The 14,233-nt window shown below is 36.0% G+C and overlaps 1 long non-coding RNA gene across 1 annotated transcript in view; it reads left to right on the forward strand.

Moving 5' to 3' along the window:
* Positions 1-426: 426 nt before the first annotated feature.
* Positions 427-14,233, forward strand: part of LOC138693430 (uncharacterized) — a 38,190-nt gene continuing 24,383 nt past the window's right edge. Inside the window, exons 1-4 of the long non-coding RNA XR_011330308.1 lie at positions 427-979; positions 1,284-1,380; positions 3,636-3,731; positions 6,863-6,892. This is a non-coding gene — a long non-coding RNA (uncharacterized lncRNA). The remainder of the gene's footprint in view (positions 980-1,283; positions 1,381-3,635; positions 3,732-6,862; positions 6,893-14,233) is intronic.

Consider the following 14,233-nt stretch of genomic DNA (forward strand, 5'->3'; position numbering starts at 1 on the left):
TATCTGATTGCCAACCTTGCTCTAAAAATTAAAAGTATGTACGGTATAATGTGTTTTTCCCCATTTTTGAAGAATTTCGTATTTGCTGGTTATAACCTTGTTATGGGCGGCTATTCAATCTGTCGAACGTGATCAGTGAATGGTCCCAAATATTGGCATTACTTCTGTTGCTAATTTATGAATGTTCGGGAAGCGAGATGGAATTGTTTATAACCAAAGTAAAACTTTCAAATTGTAAAAAACAAGCATTACAACTTCTGGTTAGATTTTCAATATTTTAGTAATATGTTGGACTACGTTTACTTTAAAATTTTGCTATAATCATCAGTCATTTTTGTCATATCGCCTGCCGCGATGTTCTTGTATTTACGGGAATTACCTGTAATGTTGCCGTACATTTAAATTTCTTATAGATTTTCTGTACATTAGACACTGTACCCTTCCATCGTAATTGCGGCTTGAAAACATGGATAAATAATCTTTCTTGCTAAGATTGGATAATAGTTACTATTGATTCTAGAACTAGTAGTGCGATTTGAATACAAATTAAGTCTTAATAATTAAGCTGTTATCCCTGGTGATTTAATCTTAGATCCTATAATCAACAAAAATTGATCAGTTTCTCATAACTAAATGTATAAATGTAAAAGAGAATTCATTCTTTCCATTGCCCCAACAAAATAAATTATAGACGTACATATTAATATGAAATAAATAAACAATACATAAAACTCTATAGGGTTTCACTACCACTTGCTGTTGTGTTGTTTCAGTAACTGCTGTAAAGCAAGAAATTTTGTAATTCCTACCAACAGTGCGCTTATTGACCCCTTGTGGCGCAAGAGAGGAAGAGCATCGGTGCACGCGAGCTGGACTGTTTGTACGGCGGATGACTTAGCGAGCTCATACTGACATGGCTGGTGTATAGCATTTCTCCAAAATACTGAGACTTCAGTTCAAGCAACTCATACTGCTACCGGTACACTGTTTAATTTCGTTTTCTTACTGGTGACTCTGCAGTGCATCATCTGTATCGAGGTGAAATGAAAATTAATTGAACTCTGTTTTTCGTATTGGAAGTCTGGTAAAACAGTTGATGTATAAGCAGAGTAGGAAGAAACTACCTCAGCACTAATTTAACCATATTGTGTTTTAAACTATGTCAAAACTCTTTGACTCTGTGGCATTTAATAATAAATATTAAATATTTATTTGTTAGAAAAATCTACAGCAAAGAAAGAACATAGTACTACCCGTTGGCTGAATGTGACTTTTAATTTCAGGATGGAGACCTGTTAACAAGCTGGAAAGCCCGCCCAAGGTCTCAACGAGAGCTGCACACTGAAAGATGGAATCACCACATCTCATCTTTAACACTAAGTAATATCATTTAATTTTCTTGCAATTTTTATTCTTTGATATGAAAGGAAGCATATAACAATGCTGTGTGACGTTTCTTATGTCACTGTAATTTCATTGGCTATCCTTTTCCTATTTTTCTTTCTTATTCCTTCTTTTTTTTTTTTCCTTTTTCTTCATTTTTTATGTCCTCTTATTTATTTTTCTTCTATTAGTTGTGTCTGGTATTGTCTAAATAGTTTTTGTTATTCATGATAGTGGTCATCATTTTTCTAGTGTTTCATGTCAATCTCCGCTAGAATAATAGTAGGTGCCAAATCTAGGGAACCGTGTAGGACTATTTTAAAAAAACTACAAATAATGCCCATTTCTTGTCAGTTTATCTTTTCATTAATAATCTTCCTCGTATGTAATCGTGAAAACTTTGTAACTAATTCAACAGTTCATAGCATAAATACACTTAAAAGAAATGACTTTCATACTCCATCGGCAAGTCTATCGTGCTATCAAAAAGGAGTGCATTATATGGCAGTAAAAATTTTTAATAGCCTCCCTATCGATATAAAAAATGAAACTCAAAACATAAAATTATTTAGGGCCAAATTAAAGAAGTACCTAATTTCTCACTCCTTCTATTCTGTAGGTGAATTCATGACATTCAATAACACTTCATGAAATTGATACTAAAACTTTGTGTTGCACTAGTAGACTATATTGTAAATCTCGTGTGTATATATTTCATCTAGACTGTGACTATAAATTAAGATTTTATAATAGTATTAAGTTTTTTGACTTGTTCCACATTCTAGCTTTAAGCATGTATGAATACCATGGAATGTTAATAAATACAATACAATACAATACAATAGAGGTCTTCTGTTGAAGTAATGTATACAGGTTACGAGATTAACAGGGTTTCCTCATTGGGCTCGAGGCTAAGCATCGGGATTCGTAGAATTTTAATCGTAACAGTTTTTCTCCCTTCATACCGGATGGAAACTGTGCGTTAGAGGAATTGATGGCAGACCCTGGAGTGGTACACATCGGCAGAGGAGTTGACGGCAGAGGGATCGAGTCCCACTGTAAGCAAAAATATAAGAAGAAGAAAAAGGAGAGAGAGGAGAGAGACAGAACGGTGTTCTACTTTTGCTTCCTAGACGACATTTTCTTGTTCCATTTTCCTCTGCTATGTGTCAATCCCTACATCGTAGTAGAGGGGATAATGGACGGAGCTTCTACGATCTGTTCTTTCAGATTTTTCCTCGGCCTGTAATTTTATATTATAAGATTATTTCAATTTATACAGGCCGAGTCGTAATTGTGTACTATAAAGTATTTTATGCTCGACCATGCCGAAATGTAGTAATTATACACCTGGTAGCAGTCCTTTAATGCATGTCATTAAAGTTCAAGTTTTCGATTATTCTCGGATATGCAATCGAAAGACAACTAGCAAAACGTCACACAGGCTGGAAATCCAATACTTTCGCAGAAGGTTATGTTCTGTTACTATAATAATTAGCGTTAATTGTAAAATAATATTAAAATAAATTCAATTTGTCATCTCGTTTTTCAATGTCGAATTCAATTTCAAGGTTATATCAAGTTTAACGTTTATCTTACTTTCTGGATTATATCAAGGTCGTCGACATTCGTTGATCGGAAAAAATCAATACTTTCGCGTCTGCGCACATCTCACAATTTACGAGATTGCACAAGGTCAGTTTACTCCCTAGTTACACAAGAATAACATGAAAACTTATGAATAATTTCAAGTTAGAAATATGGTCGAGCATAAAAAGTCGTATGAAACTTGCCTATAATGGTAATTAAGACACTCGTATGAAAATTATGAAACGAGCACAAGCGAGTTTCATAAACAAACATACTCGCGTCTTAATTACTACCATTATAGGCTCGTTGCATAATGTACTACTATATTCCAATATAAACAGATTTTGACATATAAACATATAGCCATGATGGCTTTGTAATCACTGTGGGATGCGCGGGTTGGTAGTACTTGCTTCATGCAATTAAAATGACAGTTATAATGTGACTTCTTATGCAGTAGCTAGATGGTAGCATAGTGAAACCGATAAAAGTTGTTGCCGTCAAAGCCTATAAGGCTGAACAATCTGGAGTCCTAGGCAGGATGCCTTAAGTCTGACGCCACGGCTTATGACACGCAAATATGACTATAGATGTTATAGCTTGCATAAATAAACTTAACGAAACAAATGCCCGTGACCTTAATGTGTTTTTTAATATTTCAGAATGGAGATTCCTAATCAACTAAGCTGAGAAGATCACCAAAGGTGTTAACGAGATCTCCCCACGGAAGAATGGAGTCACCTCATTTCTTCTGTTAAGTGAGTAGCATCTTTTAATGTTCTCATAACTTTAATTGATATGAAAATTTCGGGAATAGTATACATTACGATACCGGTGTATGAAACCGCATTACACAAATAATTATAACATCACAGCTGTCAAGACGATGACCTCACAAGATGGCGATATCACCCGCATTGGAAACCGGGGTTTGTAGGTGGGAACATTTAAAGGAAATATGTTGTTGTTGTTTTCTAATGCCAGGTGTTTGACAATAAAGTCATTTGACCACTTGCACTCCAATATTTTTCAAAGATATTATCACGGTCAGCCACTGAAGCACAGATTTTGAGGTGTTCCGAATCCATTTCTTGGTTTGAGTTGCACAATGGGCAGTTAGGAGACTGATATATTCCATTTCTATGCAGGTGTTCGGCCAAACAATCATGGCCTGTTGCCAATCTAAATGCAGCTACAGACGATTTTCGTGGTAAATCGGGAATTAACTGTGGATTATGATGCAGAGAGTTCCATTTTTTCCCTTGAGATTGTGTTATCAATTTTGTTTGTTGAAGTCTAAGTATGTAGATTTAATAAATCTCTTCACAGAGTAATACGTAGATTTAGTAACAGGTCTGTAAGTAGCAGTGCTGCCCTTCTTTGCTAAAGCATCCGCATTTTCGTTTCCCAGGATTCCACAATGGGATGGTATCCAATGGAATACAATTCTTTTATTGAGTGATATTAATTGGGAGAGAATTTTAGTTATTTCTGCTGTTTGAGATGAAGGTGTGTGTTTAGAGACTATTGATAAAATAGCTGCTTTGGAGTCTGACAATATAACTGCATTCTTAAATTTATTGATGTGAAATAGAAGATTCCTGAGACTTTCACTTATTGCAACGAATATAAGGAAATATAACGATACTGTTAATCAGTAAATTTACAAATCGTGGTATCCGAAGTAAACTCGTTATAAATTTCAGTAAAATATAATAATAATATACTTATACAACACATTTTGTATCAACATAATAAGTGTAATTTTCTTATGTCCTCACACTACACACGGGAGAAAAAACGTACTTGTAGATCATTGAAAACTTTCCCCATTCCTCGGCCTTACGTCACTTAAATATCCCCCCCTAGCCTGCCACAACCCTCGGCCTCATGTCCACTCATTGAACCCATCTAACTCATAACGAAATGCTAATCAGACGTTTGCCCCGTTACTCAATCCACTTTCTTAACACACCATTCTCGAACATCAGACAGCACAGCAATCAAATCAAATTCTAAAATCCACTCAGGCCAACATACAAAAAATTAATCATACCAACATCGAAAGCCTAAAAATTCAAATCCACTGCCATATAAAACAACAACAGACTTCTAGCCTATCGCACAGCAATGAATAACTCTTCTCCGCGGGAAATCTCCTGCATAAGAGGAGAACCAATCAGAGATGGCTTGTGCGGGATAGAGACGATGACACCAGAGCCAGAGGGAGGGAGAAATCAGTTTCCCACTGCGTTAAATATTTATCACGTTATAGCTCCTAAGATAGTCAATTGCGCTGTAATTTTTATTATTGATAGGTGATTGCCTGAGGAAAGCGTAGAAAAAGTCCGAAATCAATTTGTTTTGGGAACAGAGAAAAAAATAATAACTTCGAATATATTATATATATTATTTTAATGTACCGAAGTACATATGATATTTCCATGCAGATATGCTGGGTCATCATATGATGAAAGAGTAATGGAACGGAGAAAAATTCTCTCCAGCGCCGGGATTTGAACCCGGGTTTTCAGCTCTATGTGCTGATGCTTTATCCACTAAGCCACACCGGTTACCCACCCCGGCGTCAGACAGAATCGTCTCAATTTAAGTTCCAACTCTTGGGTTCCCTCTAGTGGTCACCCTCTGCACTACGTCATAGATGTCTATGAACGTAGGACCGAAGTCCACACATGTGCTGAGGTGCACTCGTTATGAGTGACTAGTTGGCCGGGATCCGACGGAATAAGCGCCGTCTTAAATCACGAAGTGATTTACGCATATCATATATATTATTTTAATGTACCGAAGTACATATGATATTTCCATGCAGATATTCTGCGTCATCATACGATGAAAGAGTAATGGAACGGAGAAAAATTCTCTCCGGTGCTGGGATTTGAACCCGGGTTTTCTGCTCTACGTGGTGATGCTTTATCCTTCGAAGTTATTTGTTTAAAATAGACATTTGCACCTTCAAAAGTTGGTAAACAGCAAACTTTTTTATTTTACACATTAGATGGAGAGTCAAAGTGAGAGAAATGTTGAAAAAAAAAAAAAGGAAATTACTTTTAAAATTTATTACTACTGAAAATCTTTACTGCTTTCCGAGTTACAGTGAGTTAGATGACCCGTTTTCGCTTCATCCAAGAGCCTTTTGTCTGTTAAAAGAGGAAGAACACTGGAATATTAAAAAAAATAATAACTCGTAAACTCTAAATATCAATTGTGCGTGGTCTGCGTAAAACACAATCTTTTGTCTCTCTTTTATCACTACCATTTGCTTTACTGAACGACAAGGTGTAACAGAAATATTCTTTCACATGAAGGGAAATGATCTGCTTTTTGTGCAAATATAAATACAGAAGAAGAATGATAAAAGTGTGTCAGCTTGACCGTGTCTGTTTTTCTGTTTTCTTGTATCTACGTGTCTTGAGTGATGCAGGTGTTCTAAACAATAGCGCTATTCTTCCAGAATGCATTAAGATGGAACACCGCGCTGCAACCCATATCCTTGCAATAATTGTACAGAGGGAACGGCTTGACCTAAAATTACGTTTTTCCTTCGGACGTATTTATAAATGAATTCTCTTTATATCTGAGAAGCTTCTGAATTTCAGAATTAAATAAATCCCCGACCACCAACATCCTCTTTGATAGCGATTTTCCTTCATTAGGCTATGCTGCACTCCTGTGATTCGCGGGAGCTGTGAAGCTGCTGAAGGCCATAAGCAGGAGGTTTACCACGGAGATCAATGACATACGTCATCATCACATAAGAAAATAGTTCCAACGTCTGGTATCGAAATGTGTACTAGACCCAAAATTTCTAGCAAAGCACCACATAACATTGCCCATGTTCTCAATGTGTTCTTTTTTTCAATTTCAGGATGGAGTCTTCTGAAGTCATCTATAAACAGTGAGTTACCTCCAAGTGCCGCGTTCGAGTCAGATTGTAGTGCTTTCACTACGGCAGCCGTATCGGGTCTGCACGCCATAGCATGGCATAAGTGTGCCCTTCGAATCCGACCCTAGATTGGCTGGGCAATTACTGTGTCACCGGTAGCTGTTCTCCGATGCGGCACCGGTTAACTATCAGGGCCTAGGATTAAGAGTCACGGCAGAACCCTGTGATGTTTATTTTTTTATAGTTCGTAAGTTTTAGTTCTTAAGCCCTCCTGCCCTCCACGTTAGGCCCCCTCATCGTCGTCGTGTGGTTGTTCATAGCTTTGTGTCCATTTTAGCCCTTTGCTGGCACAATATGGACGTTCAGTCAGAAGTGTTTAGCTTGTAAGATGTTTTTTTTTCATCACAGGGGAAGCCGTGGCGCTCGGACGTTGGCACGCCTAGTAACTTTTTTTTTGTTAGTCTGGTTAGGCGACAGCCCTCACACTTTCAAATTCCCTTTCGGCGGGTTGCCGCAGGACCTCAGTGATGGGGCAGTATGAGCTCTGCCACTCAGAGTTCCAGGGAAGTGGGGGTGTTCGTGTATAGCTAGCAGATAGAATGAGAATCAATCTTCTGAAATTCAGTTTTACATCACAACTTTTGAAACATTGAATTGCTTATGCCTGATTAGAGTGAAAAACTTTGCTAAGGTTTCTGTTATATGCTGGTTGATATTCAAGTGTGGCAATGTATGCAATTCTGATATTTTCTGTTGACGTCTATAGACCTTCACAAACACATCTTGCTTATTTGAAAGACTATGGGGAGGAGCATGGACAAAAATTATTACTATGAAAGTTCATATGTGGTAGAATCATTTAAAAGCAAAAACTTGCTACAGTACTAAATTCTTATCTCAAATACTTAAATTTTATTTCCACAACTGTTTAATGTTTAATAAATAAATGAATGAATGAATAAATAAATTAGAAAATTAATATTAGAGAATTAGAGAATTAATATTAAAAAATTACGAAATTAAAATTAAATTATTACAAATTTTAAATTAAAATATTAAAAATTTTCAATTAAAATGTTAAAAAATTTAAAATAAAATATTAAAAATTTTTAATTAAAAGAATTTAAATTAAAAATTTTAAATTAAAAACTTTTTAAATTTAAAATTAAAATTGATTTAAATTTAAATTAAATACATAAATAAATTAAATAAATAAATACGTAAGTAAGTATATAAGTAAATAAGGAAATCAAGAAAGGAACAAAGAAAGAAATAAAGAAGGAAAGATGATTACCTAAAAAAATTTGCTATTTCGACATGTTTTTGTTTCTTCTTACACAATACTGGAAATATAGAGAACTCCAAGTGTAATGGAAATGTTTCAGGCAAATATGTTGGTAGTAACAAAAATGTGAATACATTTTTAACGTCATTGACATAATTAATTTTCATAAGTCATAGCAATTATATCTTTCGAATAACTGAAAATGTGGTTAGTTCAGTATATACGTTTGAAAACCTGTTGTATACTGTATGGAATGCCACCACCAGATTGCGTGTGTGTGCATTGGTAGCTAGTTGACAGCACACGCAAAAGTTAGTATGCTAGAGGCTGTGCTTCAAGATGGATGTAAGCAAAATTGAACAGAAATTATACGTAAAACTTGCATTTCTTCGTGACAAATGCTCGTCAGGGTCATTCTGAGCTACGAGAAGCATTGGGTGATAGTGCGTTGGAACATCCTTCCTACTCGCCTGATCTCAGTCCACGCGACTTTGATCTCATTCCGCAGTTGAAGAAGCCACTGTGTGGGAAGCGGTTTGCAAACAGAGAGGACATCTTAACAGCGTTTCAACGAGAGGTGGTACACACAGACAAATCGCACACAGCCGTTGGCATTAAATGACTGCATCATCGTTGGCAAAGATGTGTGGAAGCCTTGGGAGATTATTTTGAAAGGTGTTAGCTTTCAGTAATGTACCTTGTTTTCTTTTGTGCATAATAAAGCAATGATTTTTATTTACGCATCTTTGAATCATTTCCCTTACCAATTGCCTCCTGTACCCGGACCCAATTTGGTACTAGCATTGTGAAGCACATTCCAGTGACCTTCAATTGCAGAGAATTTATTTCTGCAGCTTTATTGGCTGATATAATATAGTTGCCATGACTTATGAAATTACCCTCATATGCTATATCCGAGTTCAGAGAAAGAGAGCAAATTAATTTCATGCATCTTGTAAAACAATTTCACAGCCCTGCAGACAAGTGCAAAGTTTTATAAATCCCTTGCGAGCACTAACATAATGACTAATGTCGATTTTCACATAGATTATTTGCAATATAAAGTTAACTGACCTGAAAAAACTTAGTCGTCATCAAATTGCTATTAATGGTATCAAAAGAAGATCGTAAATAATTTATAAATAAACATTTTGATTGAGCCTCCCAGCATTGGTGATGGAAACCCAAGCCTAAGGCGTGTTTAGATTCTTTGCAACGTTTAATTTAAACTTTCTGGTATTGTGGATCCCTATCACCATGGCATGGCATGTCCTCAGGTTGCGGATAGAGAATACGGTCTGCAGATATGGAGGGTAGCTGCGAATATATTGAATAAGCAGTCGCGGACAGCCGATAAGGGGTGGCCTTGCAACTTGGAGGTTGGGCTAAGGGCTAACAACTCATCACAGTAAAAAATAGCTTGCTACGAAACCCTAACAGCAAAATAATGATATAGGTTTGAAAGTAAATTCCGAAAAGACAAAGCAAGCGTATAAGATTGTCTCTCGTGACCAGAACATAGTACGAAATGGAAATATAAAAATTGGGAATTTATCCTTTGAAGAGGTGGAAAAATTTAAATATCTTGAGCAATAATAAGAAATGTAAATTACACTCTAGAGGTAATTAAATGCGGAATAAATATGAGAAATGTGTGTTAGTGTTCGGTTGAGAAGCTTTTGTCATCCAGTCTGCTGTCAAAAAATCTGAAAGTTGTTGTTGTTGTTTTCTAATGCCAGGCGTTTGACAATAAAGTCATTTGACCTCTTGCACTCCAATATTTTTCAAAGATATTATCATGGCCAGCCACTGAAGCACAGATTTTGAGGTGTTCCGAATCCATTTCTTGGTTTGAAAAATCAGAAAGTTAGAATTTATAAAACAGTTACATTACCAGTTGTTCTGTATGGCTGTGAAACTTGGATTCTCACTTTGAGAGAGGAACAGAGGTTAAAGATATTCGAGAATAAGGTGCTTGGAAAAATATATGTGGCTAAGAGGGATGAAGTTACAGGAGAATGGAGAAAGTTACACAACATAGAACTGCACGCATTGTATTCTTCACCTGACATAATTAGGAACATTAAATCCAGACGTTTGAGATGGGCAGGGCATGTAGCACATATGGGCGAATCCAGAAATGCATATAGAGTGTTAGTTGAGAGGCCGGAGGGAAAAAGACCTTTGAGGAGACCGAGACGTAGATGAGAGGATAATATTAAAATGGATTTGAGGGAGGTGGGATATGATGGTAGAGACTGGATTAATCTTGCTCAAGATAGGGACCAATGGCAGGCTTATGTGAGGGCGGCAATGAACCTGCGGGTTCCTTAAAGCCATTTGTAAGTAAGGTACAGTAACCTACACGGCAAAGGGATACTTTGCACTGAAGTCTGGTCAGTGAAGTCTCGCAGCTCAATGCAGAACCTGTCCCGAGGAAACTAAGCTGTAAGGGTTGGAATGGAACAGGTCTGCTTAGGGAAGCATGCGCAGACCTGTTCTTACGCTGGCTTGATCGCTCGCTTGATTATGTTAGGTAGAGATTGAAGTGGGACTGGTCTGCACAGGAACTGTCTGTGCATGTGAGCGTTTGAACTTTTTGAAAGCATTGCACAATTCTACTGAATTCACAGTAAAGTTGCATGAATGCAAGACCGATTTTGGAGATTTTGAACAATTTTACATCATTTAAGCTATTAATTAGAACATTTTTCTTGTTTGACAAGGTCTGAAGAGCAAAACTGTCATTAGAACATTTTTCTTGTTTGACAAGGTCTGAAGAGCAAAACTGTCAAAATCCGACTGATAGAATTTATTATACGTGTATCCACACTATGTGAGAATTACAGAGCAATCTGCCTTTGTAACGTAATGGCGGAGATACATACAAAGATTCTAGAAAGAATTTCATTTTTGTTTTGTTACCGATAAGCTGCTGTAATTTAATGTGTAACACTTTTATTAAGCCGCCAATGCTTATCTAGTACAATAGTCATTTACATGAGTAAGGTTTCTACATGAACGTTTTCGATACTATTATGTGTATCATCTTCAGATGCATTATAATTATAAATTAACAATTAAATTTGTAAATGATTGAAAACCTAGCCATTGGAGTGTGTGTTCTGTGAACTTCCATTTCGTGGTTAAGTGTGTGATACATTTATGGTTGTTGCTGGTATGTTGTTGTTGTTGTTTTCTAATGCCAGGCGTTTGACAATAAAGTCATTTGACCTCTAGCACTCCAATATTTTTCAAAGATATTATCATGGCCAGCCACTGAAGCACAGATTTTGAGGTGTTCCGAATCCATTTCTTGGTTTGAGTTGCACAATGGACAGTTAGGGGACTGATATATTCCAATTCTATGCAGGTCTTTGGCCAAACAATCATGGCCTGTTGCCAATCTAAATGCAGCTACAGACGATTTTCGTGGTAAATCGGGAATTAACTGTGGATTTTGATGCAGAGAGTTCCATTTTTTCCCTTGGGATTGTGTTATCAAATTTTGTTTGTTGAAGTCTAAGTATGTAGATTTAATAAATCTTTTTACAGAGTAATACGTAGATTTAGTAACAGGTCTGTAAGTAGCAGTGCTGCCCTTCTTTGCTAAAGCATCCGCATTCTCGTTTCCCAGGATTCCACAATGGGATGGTATCCATTGGAATACAATTCTTTTATTGAGTGATATTAATTGAGAGAGCATTTTAGTTATTTCTGCTGTTTGAGATGAAGGTGTGTGTTTAGAGACTATTGATAGAATAGCTGCTTTGGAGTCTGACAATATAACTGCATTTTTAAATTTACTGATGTGGCATAGAAGATTCCTGAGACTTTCACTTATTGCAATGATTTCTCCATCAAAACTTGTTGTTCCATACCCAAGAGATCTATAAAGTGAGAAGAGACAGCACGTAACACCTGCACCGGCACCTTGTTCTCTGGAGATCAAGGATCCGTCAGTGTATAAATGAAGCCAGTTTTGTGGAGGGTATCTAATATTAATTGTCTCTAAAGACAATTGTTTTAGTATTTCAGTGTTTACTTCTGATTTCAGTATTTCTTCGGTTAAATTTAGATTATATTCCATATTTAATAGAGTTAAAGGGTTTGGTTTAATTTGTAGGTTTTTCTTTTAAATTCGGGATATTGATTTTCTGTTTTAATTCTTGAACAATGGATATGAAACTTTTTTGAGTTTTCAATCTACAGAGAGGACTGTATGAATGCCAATTGTTTCCTGGTAATCTAATAAGTTTTTCATATTGAATCAGTGCTTTTTCTTCTATTGTCATTTTGATGCTGTTAATATTAGTGAGGAATCTCATAGAATCTATTGGAGTTGTTTTGATTCCACCAGTAATGAGTCTGAGAGCTTGGTTTTGAACATATTCTATTTCGTTTATGAAAGGTGAAGTAATTAAAATTTCTCCGCAGTATGTCAGCACTGGCTGTATAAACATTTTGTATGTAGTGTTCAAAGTATTCCTAGAGCATCCCCATTTCTTTCCTGCTAGTCTTTTTAGAAGGGAGAATCTTTTACGAGCTTTTTCAAAAATGTATTTCAAATGGTTGCTCCATGTTAACTTACTATCGAAAATAACTCCAAGATATTTGGATTCATAAGTCCTAGGAAGGTGTTGGCCATTGTATTGGATATTGAATTCTCTTTCTTTTTTACCAAGTGAAAATATTTGGTAGTTACTTTTGCTTAAATTGAGTGTCATGAAATTTGATGTATTCCATTCATGTAGTTGATTTAGAGCTTTAAGAGCAGAATTTTGAATTTTGTCTCTATGTCTGTAAGATCCGGAAGTCCACAAAACTATATCATCTGCAAATAGTGCTGTTTTCATGTTTGATTCCTCTAGTAGGGAGGGTAAGTCATTTATATAAATATTGAATAAAGTTGTGCTGAGGACAGCGCCCTGAGGTAGACCTCGATTTGTTTGTCTGTAACTAGAAAGTGAGTTATTGAATTTAGTGGCAATGAATCGTTGACTAAGGAATTCTGATATCCATCTGAACATATTGCTGGAGATACCTAATTTCTGGAGTTTTAGTAATAATTTATTTTCCAAACAGAGTCATATGCTAGCTGAAAGTCAATAAATATTGCCAAGGTATCTTCTTTCTTGTTAAAACTGTCTTTTATTTCTTGGCCGAGGCGTATGACTTGTTCATTGGTAGAGTGTAGTTGTCGAAAGCCGGCTTGTCTTGGTGATAAAAGATTTTGGGATTCTAAATACCAAGTTAATCTGTTGGAGATCATGGACTCCATGGTTTTTGCTATCATGCTTAATAGTGCTATTGGTCGATAACTATTAACATCATGAGCAGGTTTCCCTTTTTTGTGAATTGGTACAATGATTGCTTTTTTCCAAGCTGCAGGAACTGAGGTGTTCCATGATAAATTGAAAATGGATAAAAGTACAGACTTGGCTTTTTCCCCCAGATGTTTAAAAAATTCGGAATGAATGTTATTAGGGCCAGGAGATTTCTTGGTTTTTAAATTTTATAAAGCTAGAGTTAATTCTTTGGAAGTAAAATTTTGATGAAAGTGTACTAGTAATTAGTGCTAATAGTTATACAAAGAGAAAACCGTTATAATAGCCCCATTCAACGGCAAGACGCTAAAGAACTCAAATGACAACAAAAGAGACCAAACCAGTGTTCTTTTATAAGAGTTTTTATATTTTTATTGTTGTAATATTATAAGTTTTATATTGCAATTTAGATATTGATTGATATCAAGTTAGCTTAGTATAACTATTAGCACTAATTACTAGTACACATACGTACGAGCGACAACCATAAATGTATCACACACTTAACCACGAAATGGAAGTTCACAGAACACATACTCCAATGGCTAGGTTTTCAATCATTTACAAATTTAATTGTTAATTTTTAATTATAATGCATCTGAAGATGATACACATAATAGTATCGAAAACGTTCATGTAGAAACCGTACTCATGTAAATCACTATTGTACTAGATAAGTAAACCGCTGGAGTGCGGGCCCTTTACCGTCAAGTTAAGTATGACTGGAGCGTTCCGTGGCGA

This window comes from Periplaneta americana, chromosome 17 (assembly GCF_040183065.1).
Source record: "Periplaneta americana isolate PAMFEO1 chromosome 17, P.americana_PAMFEO1_priV1, whole genome shotgun sequence".
Lineage (NCBI taxonomy): Eukaryota > Metazoa > Arthropoda > Insecta > Blattodea > Blattidae > Periplaneta > Periplaneta americana.